At 33.7% G+C, this 15,539-nt stretch overlaps 1 long non-coding RNA gene across 2 annotated transcripts in view; it reads right to left on the minus strand.

The window, feature by feature from the left end:
- Positions 1–777: 777 nt before the first annotated feature.
- Positions 778–15,539, minus strand: part of LOC129145594 (uncharacterized) — a 113,867-nt gene continuing 99,105 nt past the window's right edge. For both annotated transcript variants that reach the window (XR_008551373.1, XR_008551372.1), the window contains 2 exons: positions 3,171–3,251; positions 778–798 (listed from right to left, as the gene is read on the minus strand). This is a non-coding gene — a long non-coding RNA (uncharacterized LOC129145594). The remainder of the gene's footprint in view (positions 799–3,170; positions 3,252–15,539) is intronic.

A 15,539-nucleotide genomic window follows, 5' to 3' on the forward strand; every position in this document is an offset into this window, starting at 1 on the left:
ATTTTATATTTTGGCCATTTGAATCTGTCAAACTGTGAATGTACTTTAAGTATTTCTTATCTCATCAATGTTTTATACTTTGTCATACAAATAAAAACACTTATTTTGTTAAATTCATCCTTAACTAGGACATTGTTTGATGCAATTATGTTTTTTTTTTCAAATTTCCACTTCCAATTGTTCATTGACAGTTTATATAGATATTCACACATACACACACATCTTCTCAACATACCCACACATCTTCTCAACTATATTATTGCTGAAATTGCTTATTAGATCTGGCAGCTCTTTGCAAAGTTACTTGAGGGTTATCTATGTAGGCAATTATGTTTGTAAATAAAGATTTTTTTTGTCCAATCAATAGACCTTTCATTTTTTTTTTCTTGCATTATCGCAGTGAGTAGAACTGCCACAATTTGAATTGAAATTGCATTCTTGGTTTGTTCCTCACCTTAATAACAAAACATCCCATCATTTAACATTACATATGACACAAGTAAGATCTTTTTTACTCTTTTCATTAAATGCTCTGTAGAATTTCTAAGTGAAGTTATATGATCTTATATTTTTCTTTGTAGTTAGATGTTTTATTGTGAATCCCACTTGTTAAAGTAAACAGCAATATAAGTTTATTTTTCTTGATTGAGCTTTATTTCAACAAATCTGTTTCAACTAAGTTGTCAATGTATTGACTTAATGTCACCAGCATTTCGTTTTAAGTCTGTAATATCTCTGTTAACAATGTATCACTTATCTTTGATATTGGTCATCTGTGGCTTTTTTTCTTTTTTATACCTGAAATGAATTTTTGAAAACAAAGATTTCATTTTATTCTTTCTCCCATTTTCTTTCTTTGGTAACAACTAATTTTTCATGTTATTATCATTTACCTCCTCTATTTTACTTTCCTTCAATTTTTAATTTATTTCTTATTTGCTAAGGCAGATACTTAATAAATTGTTTTGAGAACTTAATTGTATTTAATATAAACATTTACTGGTATAAATTTTCCTGTAGGTACTATTTTAGCCATACTTCATACATTTTTTGAGGTAACATTGGTTTAAGACATTTTATATGATTTTGAGACACAGGATCACACCCTTTGGTGTATGTTTCCACACCACACCCACCACGAAGGCACTCAAGGTCCTTCTCCACGACTCATTGTGTCTCCTCTTCACTTTGCTTTCCCTGTACCCCTCTTTGGTAGCCTCAATTCTACAGTCATATTTCTGGAATTTGTTAATGATTTAGTTTTATCTGATCCTTTCTCTACATTCTACATATAAGTATATAGAATGTTTTGTTTCTCTACATGTAAGTGACACCACCTGGTATTTTTCTTTCTCCTCTGACTTATTTCACTTAGCATAATCCCTTTTGGTTTCATCCATGTTGTCACAGATGTCAAAATTTCATCTTTTTTTTAGAGCTGAGTGATATTCCATCATGTCTGGATACTCCAAAAGTTTTTATACATTCAGATTTGATTTATGGATAATTAACACATTTTCTGGAGTTTCAGTTCTCTCTTAAAAGGATTTAGAAAACTACTTCTTTTTCTCTCACGGGTATGTGTGTGCGGGTATGGGTATGTATACACACACATACATATACATATATAATGTAAAAACAGTTTTTGAGAATAGTACATTAAATAGTAGCGGACCTATTGTGAAAGATAAGAATTCAAGTTATATACAGTTGGTGATGAGTTAAATATATCTTATTTTATCCAGCATGCCAACTGGATAAAAATATCCCTCTCCCTATGGGTTTCTCCTACTGTAGTTTTTTGTTGAGATGTCCACAACTGTTCCCATTGGGCTATTTGGCATATGGGTTATAAAGTAATAAAGAATAAACAGGAATTTTTCAAACTCGTAGCATTGGGATTTACCTCCATTATTTCTGAGTCAGTATAAGCAAATTTGTCCTGGGTCATTCTTATGCTCATATGCACTTCTGAGTTTCAGATTGTATTAAATTCAAACTAAAGAATATAATAAAATTTATTGTTTTTTTCATATGCATTGTTAGTTTTCCTTACAAAAATTATTACAGTTTAGTCGTTATTTCAAAGTCCCTCTAATAGTCCTAATATCTAGTCATCTCTGAGTCTGATTTTGTTGGTGGCTTTGTCTCTTAACAATTAATTGAATGGTCATTTTTGCCCTTGATTTTCTGTTTTATGTGTCATCATTGTAGTATTGACTGAGATCAAAAGTACTTTCTAAGAGAAATGAGGTGCTTTGCTGTGAATAGGGGCAGCTGAATGAATCTAGTCAGTAGTTGAGTGCAATTTAGGTGTTGCTATTGCTATGACTTCTTTCAATTGATAAAAAGATTTAAATTTCTATTTCATAGGATGAGTGCTTAGCAATTGTGTTGAATTCTGGAGAGTTTTTATCAGAGTTAGTTTTCTATTGTTAGCTTTTAAACAACCTCATATGCCTCTGCCACTGGAAAAAACAAATAAATTTTGCATGGTTTTCTAAATCCCCCGGAAGTAAACTGCTGTTGGTATTTTTTTGCTAATTCAAGCTCATAGAAGGGAGATTTTCTGTTGTTATGGTTCAGTCTTCATCTTATTGTAGTCCTGTGCCACCTCAGGATGAGACTTTTTCAGAGCTGCAGACTTTTTCTCCTTTCTTCTTCGTGGTAACATAAATCTGCCTTGTGCCTGCAATTAGTCCTTAGAGATAGCTTCCTATCCTTCTCCCAGAAGTAAGAGAACTCTTTTTGGTGTCAGAAGAGGTTCAGAAGATTATCAGTATATAGAAACTATTTTTGAATGGAGGTAGGTGCCCCCCACCCCCTCAGGTAGAGAGTTTGCCTTTCACCCTTCAGTTCTTTGTGAGTCATAGTCCTTGCCAACTCCAGTGCCTTTAGGTTTTTGCTTCATATGAGAGATAAGTGTCTGCCAAAGTATAGGGTATATTTTGTCTGTCGCTATGTAACTTAGTTGACCAGTGATTTTATGCCTATAGTCACAGAGACTCTCTCTAGTCTCCTAGTCTACCCATAATCTTTCCTGAAAGCACCCAGAAAAGACAGGAAAACACCTGTGAATCAGCGCAAAGCCCCTTTAGTCAGGAGGCCCCACATATTTTAGCTTGACATCCTAGCCTACATTTGACTTTAGCATTTTTTTCAATTTTTACCTGCTCATGTTATAGCTGGCAGAATGTCTCTTCTCCTTGTGTGATGTCACAGGTGAGAGGATATGCATACCCCCCTATCTCCTGGAAGAGTCCAATCACACTTTAAATCTCAGGTCACATGATAGCCTTATCTTCTCAATATTGTGATAAGCTTTTGCAATTTTATGATTTTTTACTTTAATCAGTTTATTCTAATTGTTATGATAAGTTTCATTCTTTGTAGCTTTGTACATCCTAAATGAAAGACACTTGACTTCATTTTTAATATTGTTTGTGCCCAAAATGTGTCTTATATTTCTTCTTATTTTCCATGTATACAGACTCTGAGTATATATATATATATATATATATATATATATATATATATATATATATTTGACTTTTTTTCTTTCTCTGCAATTGGAATGTGTTGCCTGTACTGATCCTTTTTCAGTTAGCATTTAGTCTATATACTTGTGTTTTATTTGCATGTGTGATTATAATGCTGCAATAGACTATAGGTTTTTGAAAACAGAAACTATTTATACTTTCTATAACCCTCCCCATGCCCACTTGAAACAGGAGTATGTCCACAGTCATAGCATTGAATTAATATAGATTTCTGGACTAAGCTCATCACAGTAGGCATTGTGGCTAATATTTCCCTTTCTCGCTCTCTTTCATCAGGATCCCTCACAGAATTAGATTTCAAATAACACTGATTGGGGGTATGGTAATTGTGCCATATCCTTTATTGTGAGCAATGGGTTTGGGCTGTGTTGGGAACAGAGAATTAGTATCTCTCCATGCTAGCAGGTTAGGGCCTGGATTTAGGCTCTGTCAGTAACTTTGCTGAGGTAATTTATTTGTCCACAGTTTAAGGACACCTGGTTTAGCACTGTTACCTTTAGATAGAGTTGAGACATGATTCTTTTTGGTGTTCACCGAAAATAGCAAATTCAGATAAAGAGCTAAGGGGTTGACCTCATGGTATGTGTACCTCACTACCCAGAGCTGGAATCAATGAATAAGTTTACTTAACTAGATGACCAAAGGATGTCAACCCCCTTGCTGAAAGTTGGATGCCAAAGGGATTCCCCAAGTTAATGTTCCAATTGAAGAACATTTTTAGCTTTACATCATAAAATTCAAATAATTAGAAATGAAAACCCCTATATATTTACAGTTTGACTTTTCATAAATGTGTGTGTGAGTGTGACAGCATGTGTGTGTGTGTGTGTGTGTGTGTGTAAAAGAAAGAGAGGGAGAATCTGAGGAAAAGCATAACAAATAACAATAAAATTGTTATTGTTAATAAATATTTATTGTGAATAAATAACAACTTTATTGTTACCTGTTTCTCAAATTAGGGCTTCAATTAATGCATCTCAAATTACCTTAGAATAGGGCCAGAAAATATTCATGTAAAAGGGATGCATCCTTTGTGACAGAAGTCTTGCAAAGTTGAAAAGCTGCTAATTTAATAGTCAACAATGTCAAATAAAATTTCTAAACTGTATGTCTATAAAAGAACATCTTAGCAATAAGGCACAGCAAATATGCTTCAAAACAGTGCAGTCAGCAAATCTGTTTCAGGTTTTGAAATATCTAGCAATGACATTTATTAGAAAGAAACTATAATATATCAGTGATATAAAAAGCTGTCTCTTCATCAGCATCGCTTTATTATAGACACTAATTTTGTGCAAAATCCTTTAGGTTCTTTGCAAAACACCTGCTGAACTTAAAGAAATATGGTGAGTGCTTGCACAGAGACAGATGCAGCTTAATCACATAATACTGAATTTGACTTTGTGGTGCTTAACAATAAACGAACTGAGCATACTAGTACAGAAGGCTTAAATCTTTCTCAAATTTGTATAAAGTTTTCAATGAATATAGTGTTTGTGCTGATTCTTTCTTCATCAAGTTTGAGGATATAAACAAATAGCAATTATAAGAATCCCATTAAGACTGAATTTTTTAAATTAAATTAAATTGCATCAAAGACTATGATCTGAAATTGTACTCCCTTCTCCCACTTCCCCTCCTCCCACCTATTTCAATTTTCGTAGCTGGCTGATTTCTGGCTACTTCTCTCTTTGTAGTTTCCATCCATGCATCCATCCATTCATCCATTCATCATAACCTGTTTATTCTATCAAATTACTTGAAAATTTCATGTTATAGATGAATCTGCTTCAAGGTCAGATATGATGGCATTATGGCTCAGTAAAAGATGGAAATAGAATAAGAAAGACCATTTTCTCATTCTCTCTTCTGCTGCACACGATTAGTTTTATATGTTGATTGATTTTTGGTGGTAGGTTAAGTCGATTTCAATGAATTTCACTCACCCAGTGTTGACCAGATTAAGATCCAAAATTGTTTACCCATATCACTTTTTCTCCTCTCTTCCCAATCTTCTAGTTTGTATGTTCAGATATTTTACTTGCACATATATGACATAGTCTCTACATGTGCCTACATGTATTCACATTCCTTAGTGAATTAACAATTCCTTCTTCATTGATTCTTATTTGCATTGTAATGTTAAATAATTGTACTTTAATTTTACTTCTTCAGATAAGCTGTGTGCTTGAGAAAACCATAAAACAATGAAACCTCATGAATATTTATATCAATGACTACACAGCATTATAGTCATAATCTCTGGAACTAGTTCTCACCAGTTCAGAATTAATTATCAAGTTCAGTTTTAATTGCATTCTTCTAAATTACAACCCCTCCCCCCCAAAAAAAAGACTATAATGAATTATCTGGTAAGTACTTTACTGGGACTAATGCATCTAGGAGAGCTTCCTAAAATCCCATTCTTAACGTCTAATAACGAAACGAAGGCATGTGATCCCAAACCAGCTCTCTAATCCTTGTTATCCAATGTATTAGACATTTGTGGCTGCTTCTTGGGGTTTAGTATATTTCATTTTCACTCAAGATTCAGTAAGAATTTAATTGAGTTTGGGGAACTTTTTTATTAAAAATTAAACCCTAAACACTCATTGTTTTGCCTCCTTATACTTGTGAGTCTAAAATAGCATGCAGAGAGTAGTATTTGGTGGGGCAATCTCTGGAGAACAGTTGTCCATTTATTAAAAAAAATTAAAAAACATGTTTTGGGCTAAGAAATAAAGGCAGCTGAAAGTATTGGTGTACTTCTCTTAAAGTAAATGAAAGCCATCTAAAAACTTTCTAGTCAGAATGTTACATCATGTGTAAAATAAGAAAGAACAACAGTACTATTCTTTGAATAAAATATAAAAAATACTTGAAGGAAAATGAAAATGTAAATATAAAGGCTTTTAAAAACTTAATTAGTACAGACTTCATAAATGTGTTTCTGAAACACATTTATTTCATCTGACAATATATACTCCATTATATCTGAAATATGTTACTGTATTTTTAAAGGAAAACATCTGAAGGCCAGCATTGCATGTGTCTGTGACGGAAGGATAGTAGATGAAGTTAGACAAGTGATAATTTGACAGTATTTATTTCCAGTACTTTCCTTCATATACAGTCATAGTGGTCTATTTATAGTTAAGAGGGTAGAGGACATAAGGAAGATGAGAAGGATAATTGCAACTGTAAATCTAAATTTTTATATAGGTATTACTGAAGCCATTAGCTCCACTGATTCACCTAGCAAATTTTCAACTTTCATTTGAATCAACTTTTGGTGAATATTTGATCTGGACCTTGTTTAAATTTTGAACCCAGGAGTATCAGGAAAAAAATGAGAAAATAAGATTTTTTTTACAGTATTGCTGGCTGAAATAGGTTAGCAGAAAGAAAGAATGTAATTATCTGTTCCCCCCTCCCAAAAATAACTTGAGAACAAAGAAAACAAGTAATATCAATTTAAAGAATTGAATAAGGGCCTCCCAGTGGCACAGCGGTTGAACGCTGGGTTGCGAAGCTGCCCGCAGCCTCTGTGGTGCTGGTTCAATCCCCAGCTGCTCCCCGGCCACCAGAGGAGGCTCGCACATGGCGCACAGACCTCTCCTGCCGCCCGCTGCTCCCCTCAGCAGTGTACTTCGGTCCTTCTGACTGCTCTGCTCCACGCTCTGGCTCTGGTGAATTCTCTCACCCTCCTGTGCTTCTGACAGTACCCAGTGCTTGTATAAATAAATAAATAAAAATAAATCTAAAAAAAAAAAATAAAGAATGGAATACAATCTACAGGAAAATCTAAGAAAAGGGTTTGATTTTTAAAATCCACTTCTTGTTTAAGCAGTATCAGTAACCATAAGCTGAAAATAATATTTCATGTATTAATGAATACATGAAAGCACACATAGACTCATAAATTCATGTGAAAGAAATGCCTCTGTCTTAAGGGCACATTCTAGCAACTAAGACTTTTCCCAGTCTTTTAGGAAGTACCAGATATTTGGTTGGAAATACAACTGGCTCACTGGTGTCCTTCTAGAGCCTACTACAATACCTGAGACATAGAAGGCACTGAGTAGATATTTGGTAGAGGAATGTAGAATAAAATGTTGAGAGCTGTTTCAAATCAGAAGCTAGAAATACATTTCTCTAGAAATCAGACAGAAGATAAATATTATCATACAAGTACATTTAATTCCATCTGTCTCTCATTCCAGATTTGTTCCTAAAATGTTCATTATGTCTCTATTTCTTATGAAGAATTTAATGGAACTACTGATAATGACACGTTTCATTCCTTGCTTTAATGAGTTCTCCCCATGGCTTCCTTGTGGGGGGGTCTGCGCATTCTGGGTTGTCCAAGAATTCATGTGGATAGCTATGCCAGCAGGAAAGCTTTTTCCTTTGACATTATTTATGTGGCAGCAATTTGGAGTCACAGATTAGATCTTTTAAGAAAATCTTTCTCCTGCTCTCTGGCCAACAAATGGTGACTCTGGTCTATTTGATCAATGTAACTCCATTTGAAGTCAGTTTAAGCAGTGTGAGCTACAAAAATGTCAGAGAATCAGATTAACATTTTGTATCCAGTCCTTTTTCTAAAAAGAGAAAATATCCCAATTGCATGATTCTCATCATCTGCTGCTAAATCCCTTTGCTGCCCAAATCAGACACAAACAATAGCATCTGAGCTGTACGATTTGCCTCTTTTAAAATAAAGTTTTAGGGTATACCACTGTTTTTTGACACATTTATTCCATAATATATTAGACACAGTGGAGCTCTAGTCATTATTAAACATCTTACAAATGTCCAATTAGGAATACATAACATATACCATATGACACAGCATGTGTTTTTATCACACTATATTAGAAGTATCACTAAAGGGACAGGGTAAATGTGGCATGCTGTTTTTATAGTACAGTGACAACAAGGATTATTGCCAGAAAAAGGACTTAAATGTATGGATGCATTGTTTTCTGTGGACCTTAAGGCAGACTTCTTATATTAAAACCCTTTTACGATGATGATGCCTTTCTATTGCCTATTACCTGCATCAAATTCTGATATTTCCCATTTGTGGAAACTGTTCCATGAAAAAACTGTCATACCTATCTTTAAATGAAAAAAAAATGAGCACTTCATACAGGTGTAGAGCAATTATGTATTGCTCAGAATTGATGGAAATGGCAATTCTTTTTTAAAAAGTGTGGTTTGAATGCAGAATTAGAAAAGGCACAAAATAATTCAAAATACTTCAAAAATAGGTAAGGATAAAAGATAAAAAGTTGACCCTGGTGGCCTTTACAGCAGATTCAGTTATTGTTTTGCTAAATTGTAAATAAAATTTTGACTTATATGACAAGCCTTAATTGTTTCTCCAAAGAATGTTGGTAGGCTACCTTATTTAAAAAATGGCATACCTTTTATTTATTTGTATATATTTACATATTTAAGTAGTATTCACTTTTTTGTGTACAGTTCAAGAAATTTTAACATATGCATAGAATCTTGTAACTACCATCACAGGCAACATACAAAAGAGAGGTTGGACTCCAACACCCTACAGAATTTCACCTTGCTGACCTTTTGCAGTAACCCCTGCAAGTCCCCCATATTCCTAACAGAATGATACAGTCACTCTGGGAACAATCTGGCAGTTTCTCATGTTTTCATTTGACCCATAAATTATTACTATATTTACAGAATTGTATGGGATGAAAATGTGACTTTAACATATTGGATATTGATTTACCATAGAGTACACCACAGAAAGAGCCCAAAAAGTGAAAAAGTTAACATTTTTCATGCTGATGAAGACTGGAGTCTATAAAGAAAACCATCCCGCCGGTTATCCACTGTTGACACATACCTATAAGAAAGTGAATGATGAAAAAACTGGAGCTCAGAAGTCCGTGAAATCATCTTCTTTATATATTCTCTTATAGGGGCTATCTCTCATAACCTGGTGTCTTTAGCTTGAGTTCAATCCACATGTCACCTTATGTGGATATATGATTCCCCCAGCTCTATGTAATGCTCTTCCCTGATGCACGCCAGAACAATCACTCAGAATGAGTAAACTGGGCATTGATTTGGGGATAATAAACTCCTCTGCCCCATACACACTCTATAGCTGTCCTCTTGGTTCCAACCATGAATCCAAACTCTTGTGTCTTTGTTTTTACTTTTTTTCTATACCCCTTTCTTTTCCTCTATTGTTTGAACTTACTACTCTATGTATATTTCTTATATTGAGTTGGAGGCTTACTTCTTGATGTATAAGAACTATACATGGTCTATTTCCTTGCAACTGAAAATCAAGTTTTCAGAAGTTGTTGCCTCTAACTTTAGTTACATCCAGCATGTTAGAGGTGAGTGAATAAAAATACCATTAAGAGACTTGCTACCACAAAAGAAAGTATCTTCCATTAGAAGAGAGGTTGGACTCCATGAACTCTAAACCATTTTCCAAATTTTAATGACCATTCCTGGAATAAAATAATCCATGCTAGGATATGCTAATTTGCTGACAGAATATGCTATGCCACCTCCCCATACCACTTGGCCTATAGACTGAACCCTAGTGAGTTTAACAAGCATTTAGGTGCTTGTTAAAATCAAGCTTCTGGAAATTTAATTAATGATTGACTTGTCACTAGTTTTATTTTATTTGAGACTCTGACTTTTCATTTGAGGGCAAATTATGCTCATCATTTCACAAAACCTCAGCTGTGGTTATCTGATGCAGTATTTTAAGTAGCATGATTTTCTGCCATGTCACATTGATATGACATTTACTTCTCCATGGTTTTGTGCCCTTAGACATAAGCATTTCTACTTTTCACTGGATTCTTCCCACTTGATGTAGAGTCTATAATAGTTCAGGAAAATATGAACTGAGGGACAAAAATGAATGTATAGAGAGTTTGGTTAAAAATATAATGTGACATTAACAGAGGAGTGAGCATGTGATAACAAAGGAGAGACTCATATCATATAGCCCCATTGCAGTGAAACTTAAGTCACATATGGATGGGTCCATAGAGAGGATGAAATTCAAAGACATTTGACCACACACAGAGAAACATACATGCAATTTATATTAAGTGAAGATTTGATTAAAGCATTTTCTTTAAAATCAAGAAAAATTAAATATATCTGCTATAACCACTTCTACAAAATATTATCTCATAGAGACTAAATAGTGCAGAAAGACAAGACAAAATATATGAGATCTAAAATAGAACAAACACACCTAAAATTATTTGAACAGAATATAATTGAGTACACAGAAAAGTAAAAGCAAACTATATTAAATTCTTGAATTGAAAAAAAATATTTATATAAACATTGCTAGAATCAAAGTGAATATTCTATAGTTGGTTTCACTTCTACATGAAAGCAACAAATACTAGGAAAATGTAATTAATATGTCATTTATTATAATCAAATAAACTATAAAGTTTAGCAAACTATATGTAAGATCATCATAGAACTATTTTTAAGCCGTATAGAATGACATCAAAAAGAAACAAAAAGGAAAACATTTTTCCAATGGATATGATGTGTATTTGTATTCAAAAACAGATAAACCCTATTAGGAGTGTAATCACTCTTATTGAGAAAATGAAATTATAAAATCTACCAATTTAGCAACGATATATTGAGTTCAAGAAGAAGGATATATACTCAGAGAAAACAAAACCCTATACTTTGAAACATGCAAATGATGACAATTCTTCAATATTAAGAAAAAAGGGGCACAACAGTTGGAGAAATGTACTATATTCATGGACTGGGAGATTTATTATTTCAAATATTTCACTGACATTGACATATAGAAGAACAGAGTCAATGCAATCCCCAAAGTTCCAACCAATAGTGTGTTGCATGGAATTTGACACACTGGTTCTAAAATTTACATGAATAAGCAAAGATCAGCAATAGCTATATCATTCTTAAAAAAAAAAAAAGTAAAAGAAATGTGCTTTCCTAGGAATCAAGTTTTAAAGATTTGGTAGTTAAAACTGTGTGACACTAACAGGGAAAAACAAATATTTCAGTATATGTCTGAGAAATGGAAATTCATAACAGTGGAAAAGGAGAAAATTACTAATAAATAATGAACTAGCCCTACATAAAACAATGAAATTTCCTTGCACTGATTCCAAAAGCCCATTTTCTATGAATTAGAGTCCTAATAATGAGAATTGAAACCATAAATGAATTAGAAAACATTAGATAGAGAGTGCCTCTTAGATGACAGAATAAGAAATGATTTCTCATATAATATGTGCAAATATCAACCAAAAAGGAAACTATTCATATCTTTAATTACAAGTAAGAATATCAATTCATCAAAAGGTATCTTAAAGATTATGACAAAAAATGCAATTCAAGTGTTGGAAGAATTAACACACATATACAAACTGGAAAATTATTATGATCTAGTATATAAAAAGTAGTCCTACAAATCATTACTAAAATAAGTAACAATAAAATTGGAAAAAAGTGAACTCAGTAAAAAGAGATGTAGTAAATATATAAAGGAAAGTTTGTTATGTAAAAAAAAAATTAATACCATAAGATACCATTTCACATCTTTATTACTGGCCAAAAGAAAAAAAGAAATGAAGTCTGAAAATATTAAGAATTTGGAAGTATTTGAAGGAACTAAGTGAAAATGTTCAGTTTAAAAGCACAGAAAATTATGTGATAATTTTATATATTGTTACTGTGTAAATTTGTCCCATCACTTCGGAAAATTATCTGAAATATCTAGTATATTGAAGATAACCTTCCTGACAAGCTTGAATTTCTACATCATGTATATCCTTAAAAAAAAAAAAAAACTATGTCAAAAGACATAACTTATGAAGTTCTTAAGCAGCAATTTTAATAATAGCAAAACTTTGAAAAATTTAAATGTATCAACAGAATTTGTAATTTCCTATGATATGACACAATATTATAGTACGGAGTTGTAAAAGAATGAAGTGTAGCTACAGATGTCACCATGGATAAATATCATAATATAATAATGACTTAAAAATAAAATTGGAATTAGATGTTTTCCACTAAGCATGCTTGAAATGTTAAGAAGTACTGATTTGTGTGTGTGTGTATTTTGAAGCAAGTCTTACAAATTTGAGATAAGAGAGGAATTCTCTTCTGATATTGTTAGTCATCCCACCTTCTCTTTCTCTCTCTCTCTGTCTCTCTCTCCCTCTTTCACACACACACACACAAACAGACACACACACAGACACACCTATTGATAAAGTAAAATTTATTTTTAAAAAAAACTGTTCTAGGGAAAATATTGTAAATAATTATTTTAAACTTTAACATGAAATATAGTTACTGCTATCTTTGTGGTATTTACATTCTAAATAATATTTTAAATACATAGTGCTTTACTATTAAACATACTTTTTTTAAAAAATTTATCACTGTATCTTTCTTTGAACTATCATCATTCTAGTATAGACTATAAGAAACTGAGGATCAGGGCTTCCCTGTTGGTGCAGGTGGTTGAGCGCAGCACTGTGAATCTGTCCACAGCTTCTGCAGTGCCGATTTGATCCTGGTGGTCCCGCGAGGGTTCCACATGGCGCGGCAGACCTCTCCTGTCTCACCCGCTGCTCCCCTCAGTAGTGTATTTCGTCAGTCTGCCTGTTCTGTTCCCCACTCTGTCTCTGGTGAATCCTCTCACCCTCCTGTGAATCTGGCCTGTACCCTGGTTATTTTATAAATAAATCTTTTTTAAAAAATAAATTAAAAAAAAAAAAGAAACTGAGGATCACAAATATGAAATGGCACTAAGAACATATAGTGAGTATGTGGGATTCAGGAAAATCTCAAATATCACTAAATGATGTATTTCTAAACACTTAAATATCCACACTACTTTTCCCATGATATTGATCCATTTAACCATTATTCATTAATTTTCTACCCATGAGTAAGTTAAGGATAAGTATACCACAACTTTCAATGTATACATTATCTAAGCCATGCCATGATCCTTGTTCAACTTTACAATGGCTATAGACACTAGATTTTTCAGATTCCATTTTCCTAGGAAATTTAAACTGATAGCAAACTAAGCAAGTATCTGGTTCTTGGTATTAAAATAAACTCAGTTATTTTGCTATGATATGTAAGTGTTTATAGTCTGGATTTATCAGTCAAATATTTTTTGCTTTCAAAGAAACCTTATGTAACAAAACTCAAGAGGAAAGTCTTTCTTCCTAAACTTCTTCCTCTGAATTCAGCTTGCCATTATCATTCTTTGCCAACAACTTCTTCATGAAGGTGAAAACATAGACACTGGTATTGCTGGTCTTTCACCACTACTCTGCTTCCAAAAGTTTCTCCCAAAGAGAACTCTTTCCTAAAAGTTCTTGGAAACAGCCAATGGTATACTTTTCTCCAGCTGGCCCACATGTCCACAGCTATAACCAGAGGAGTTGTATCTTCTGACTTGAAGAAGAGAAGGCAGACTAGACCAGTACCACCTACACCTGGTCATAGACTTCATTCTCCATCCCCCCACTTCAGATTAAGTATATCGAGTTCCCAATACCATTCAGGGAGTCACTCAATGTCACAAATTGAATAGCAAAAACATGACTAAGTTCCTGCACACCTGAGTCTCACGTTAATATTTCTTATTTTTTAAGATTTATTTATACAAGAAATGGGGTACAGGTCAGTGGCAAGGAAGGGTGAGAGAATTCACCAGAGACAGAGCGGGAAGCAGAACAGGCAGATGGACCAAAGGCACTGCTGAAAGGGGCAGCAGGTGAGGTAGGAGAGGTCTGCTGCACCAAGTGCATTGCTCCACAGCCAGCCGGGAATCGGACCTGCGCTGCAGAGGCTGTGGCCATCTTCACAGCACTGCACTCAACCTGCTGCGCCACCGGGGAGGCCCTTAATATTTCTTAATAGAAGTATCTTGCTAAAAGTTTTAGAAGGAACCCTTATTCACAAAGTTTGGTGCATTCCTTTCTTTTCAAAACAATAGCCAGTTCTTTGGGTAACATGGGTGATTGCTTCAAGCACCGACATTAGGTGATTGATCAGGAAGCTTCTTTTGAGCTGGGAGGATGAAAATCAAACAAAATAGTATTCTGACTGTTAGATATGTAACAGGGAATTTGTTCTCATAAGTATTTTTTATTTGCAAGTGTTGGACAAGGCAATACTCTCCAGCAGACAGACAGATTAACTCCCAGTGGTAGCTACAATTTTCTTAATGATAAAACCCTTTGGGGGCTAATTTATACATCATCTGTTTTTGGCACTGGAATCCTTTCTAAACATCTCAAAGGGTGTGCTAATACTAACACAGCACCTGAAGCAATATTTTGCACATATCTAGTATTCATAATGTTGAATTAAATGCAAGTCACAGTCATATGAATTGAGAAAAAAAGCAACAAATACTTATTAAGCACTGTTTGAATGTTCAGACTAATTTTATATATCTATATAGAAACTGATGAAGAAAACATTATAAACCTTCTAAGTAGTTAGAGAAAAAAAATGATTAATTTATGAAGAATTATTCTAAATGGAGTTCTGGAGAGCTTGACACCGAGAAAGAGCACATGGGAAAGGAGGAGTGTGAATTAGCGATAACTATAATGAGAAAGTGGGCTCTGAAGTAGACCTTAAATGAAAGATTCTATAGATAGAAGATGAAGAGGCAGGGAATAATATTTCAACAGGGAGAACATTATGAACAAGTATGTGGAGGTAAGATGGCCTCAAATTATCTCGATCTGTTGCAGCTAACTTTATTGAACACCTCCCATATGTAAGGCACAGCAAAGAATAAAAAAATGAGGGCAGTTATTGTTATCGAATATCTCTCCTCCTTAATACATAGCTAAGAGAAATAATTATTCAAAGTTTAGAAATACAAGATAGGAATAGTTGTTTTACTGACTGCAATTCACA

This window comes from Talpa occidentalis, unplaced genomic scaffold, assembly GCF_014898055.3.
Source record: "Talpa occidentalis isolate TD23 unplaced genomic scaffold, MPIMG_talOcc4v2.1 talOcc4.13, whole genome shotgun sequence".
NCBI lineage: Eukaryota > Metazoa > Chordata > Mammalia > Eulipotyphla > Talpidae > Talpa > Talpa occidentalis.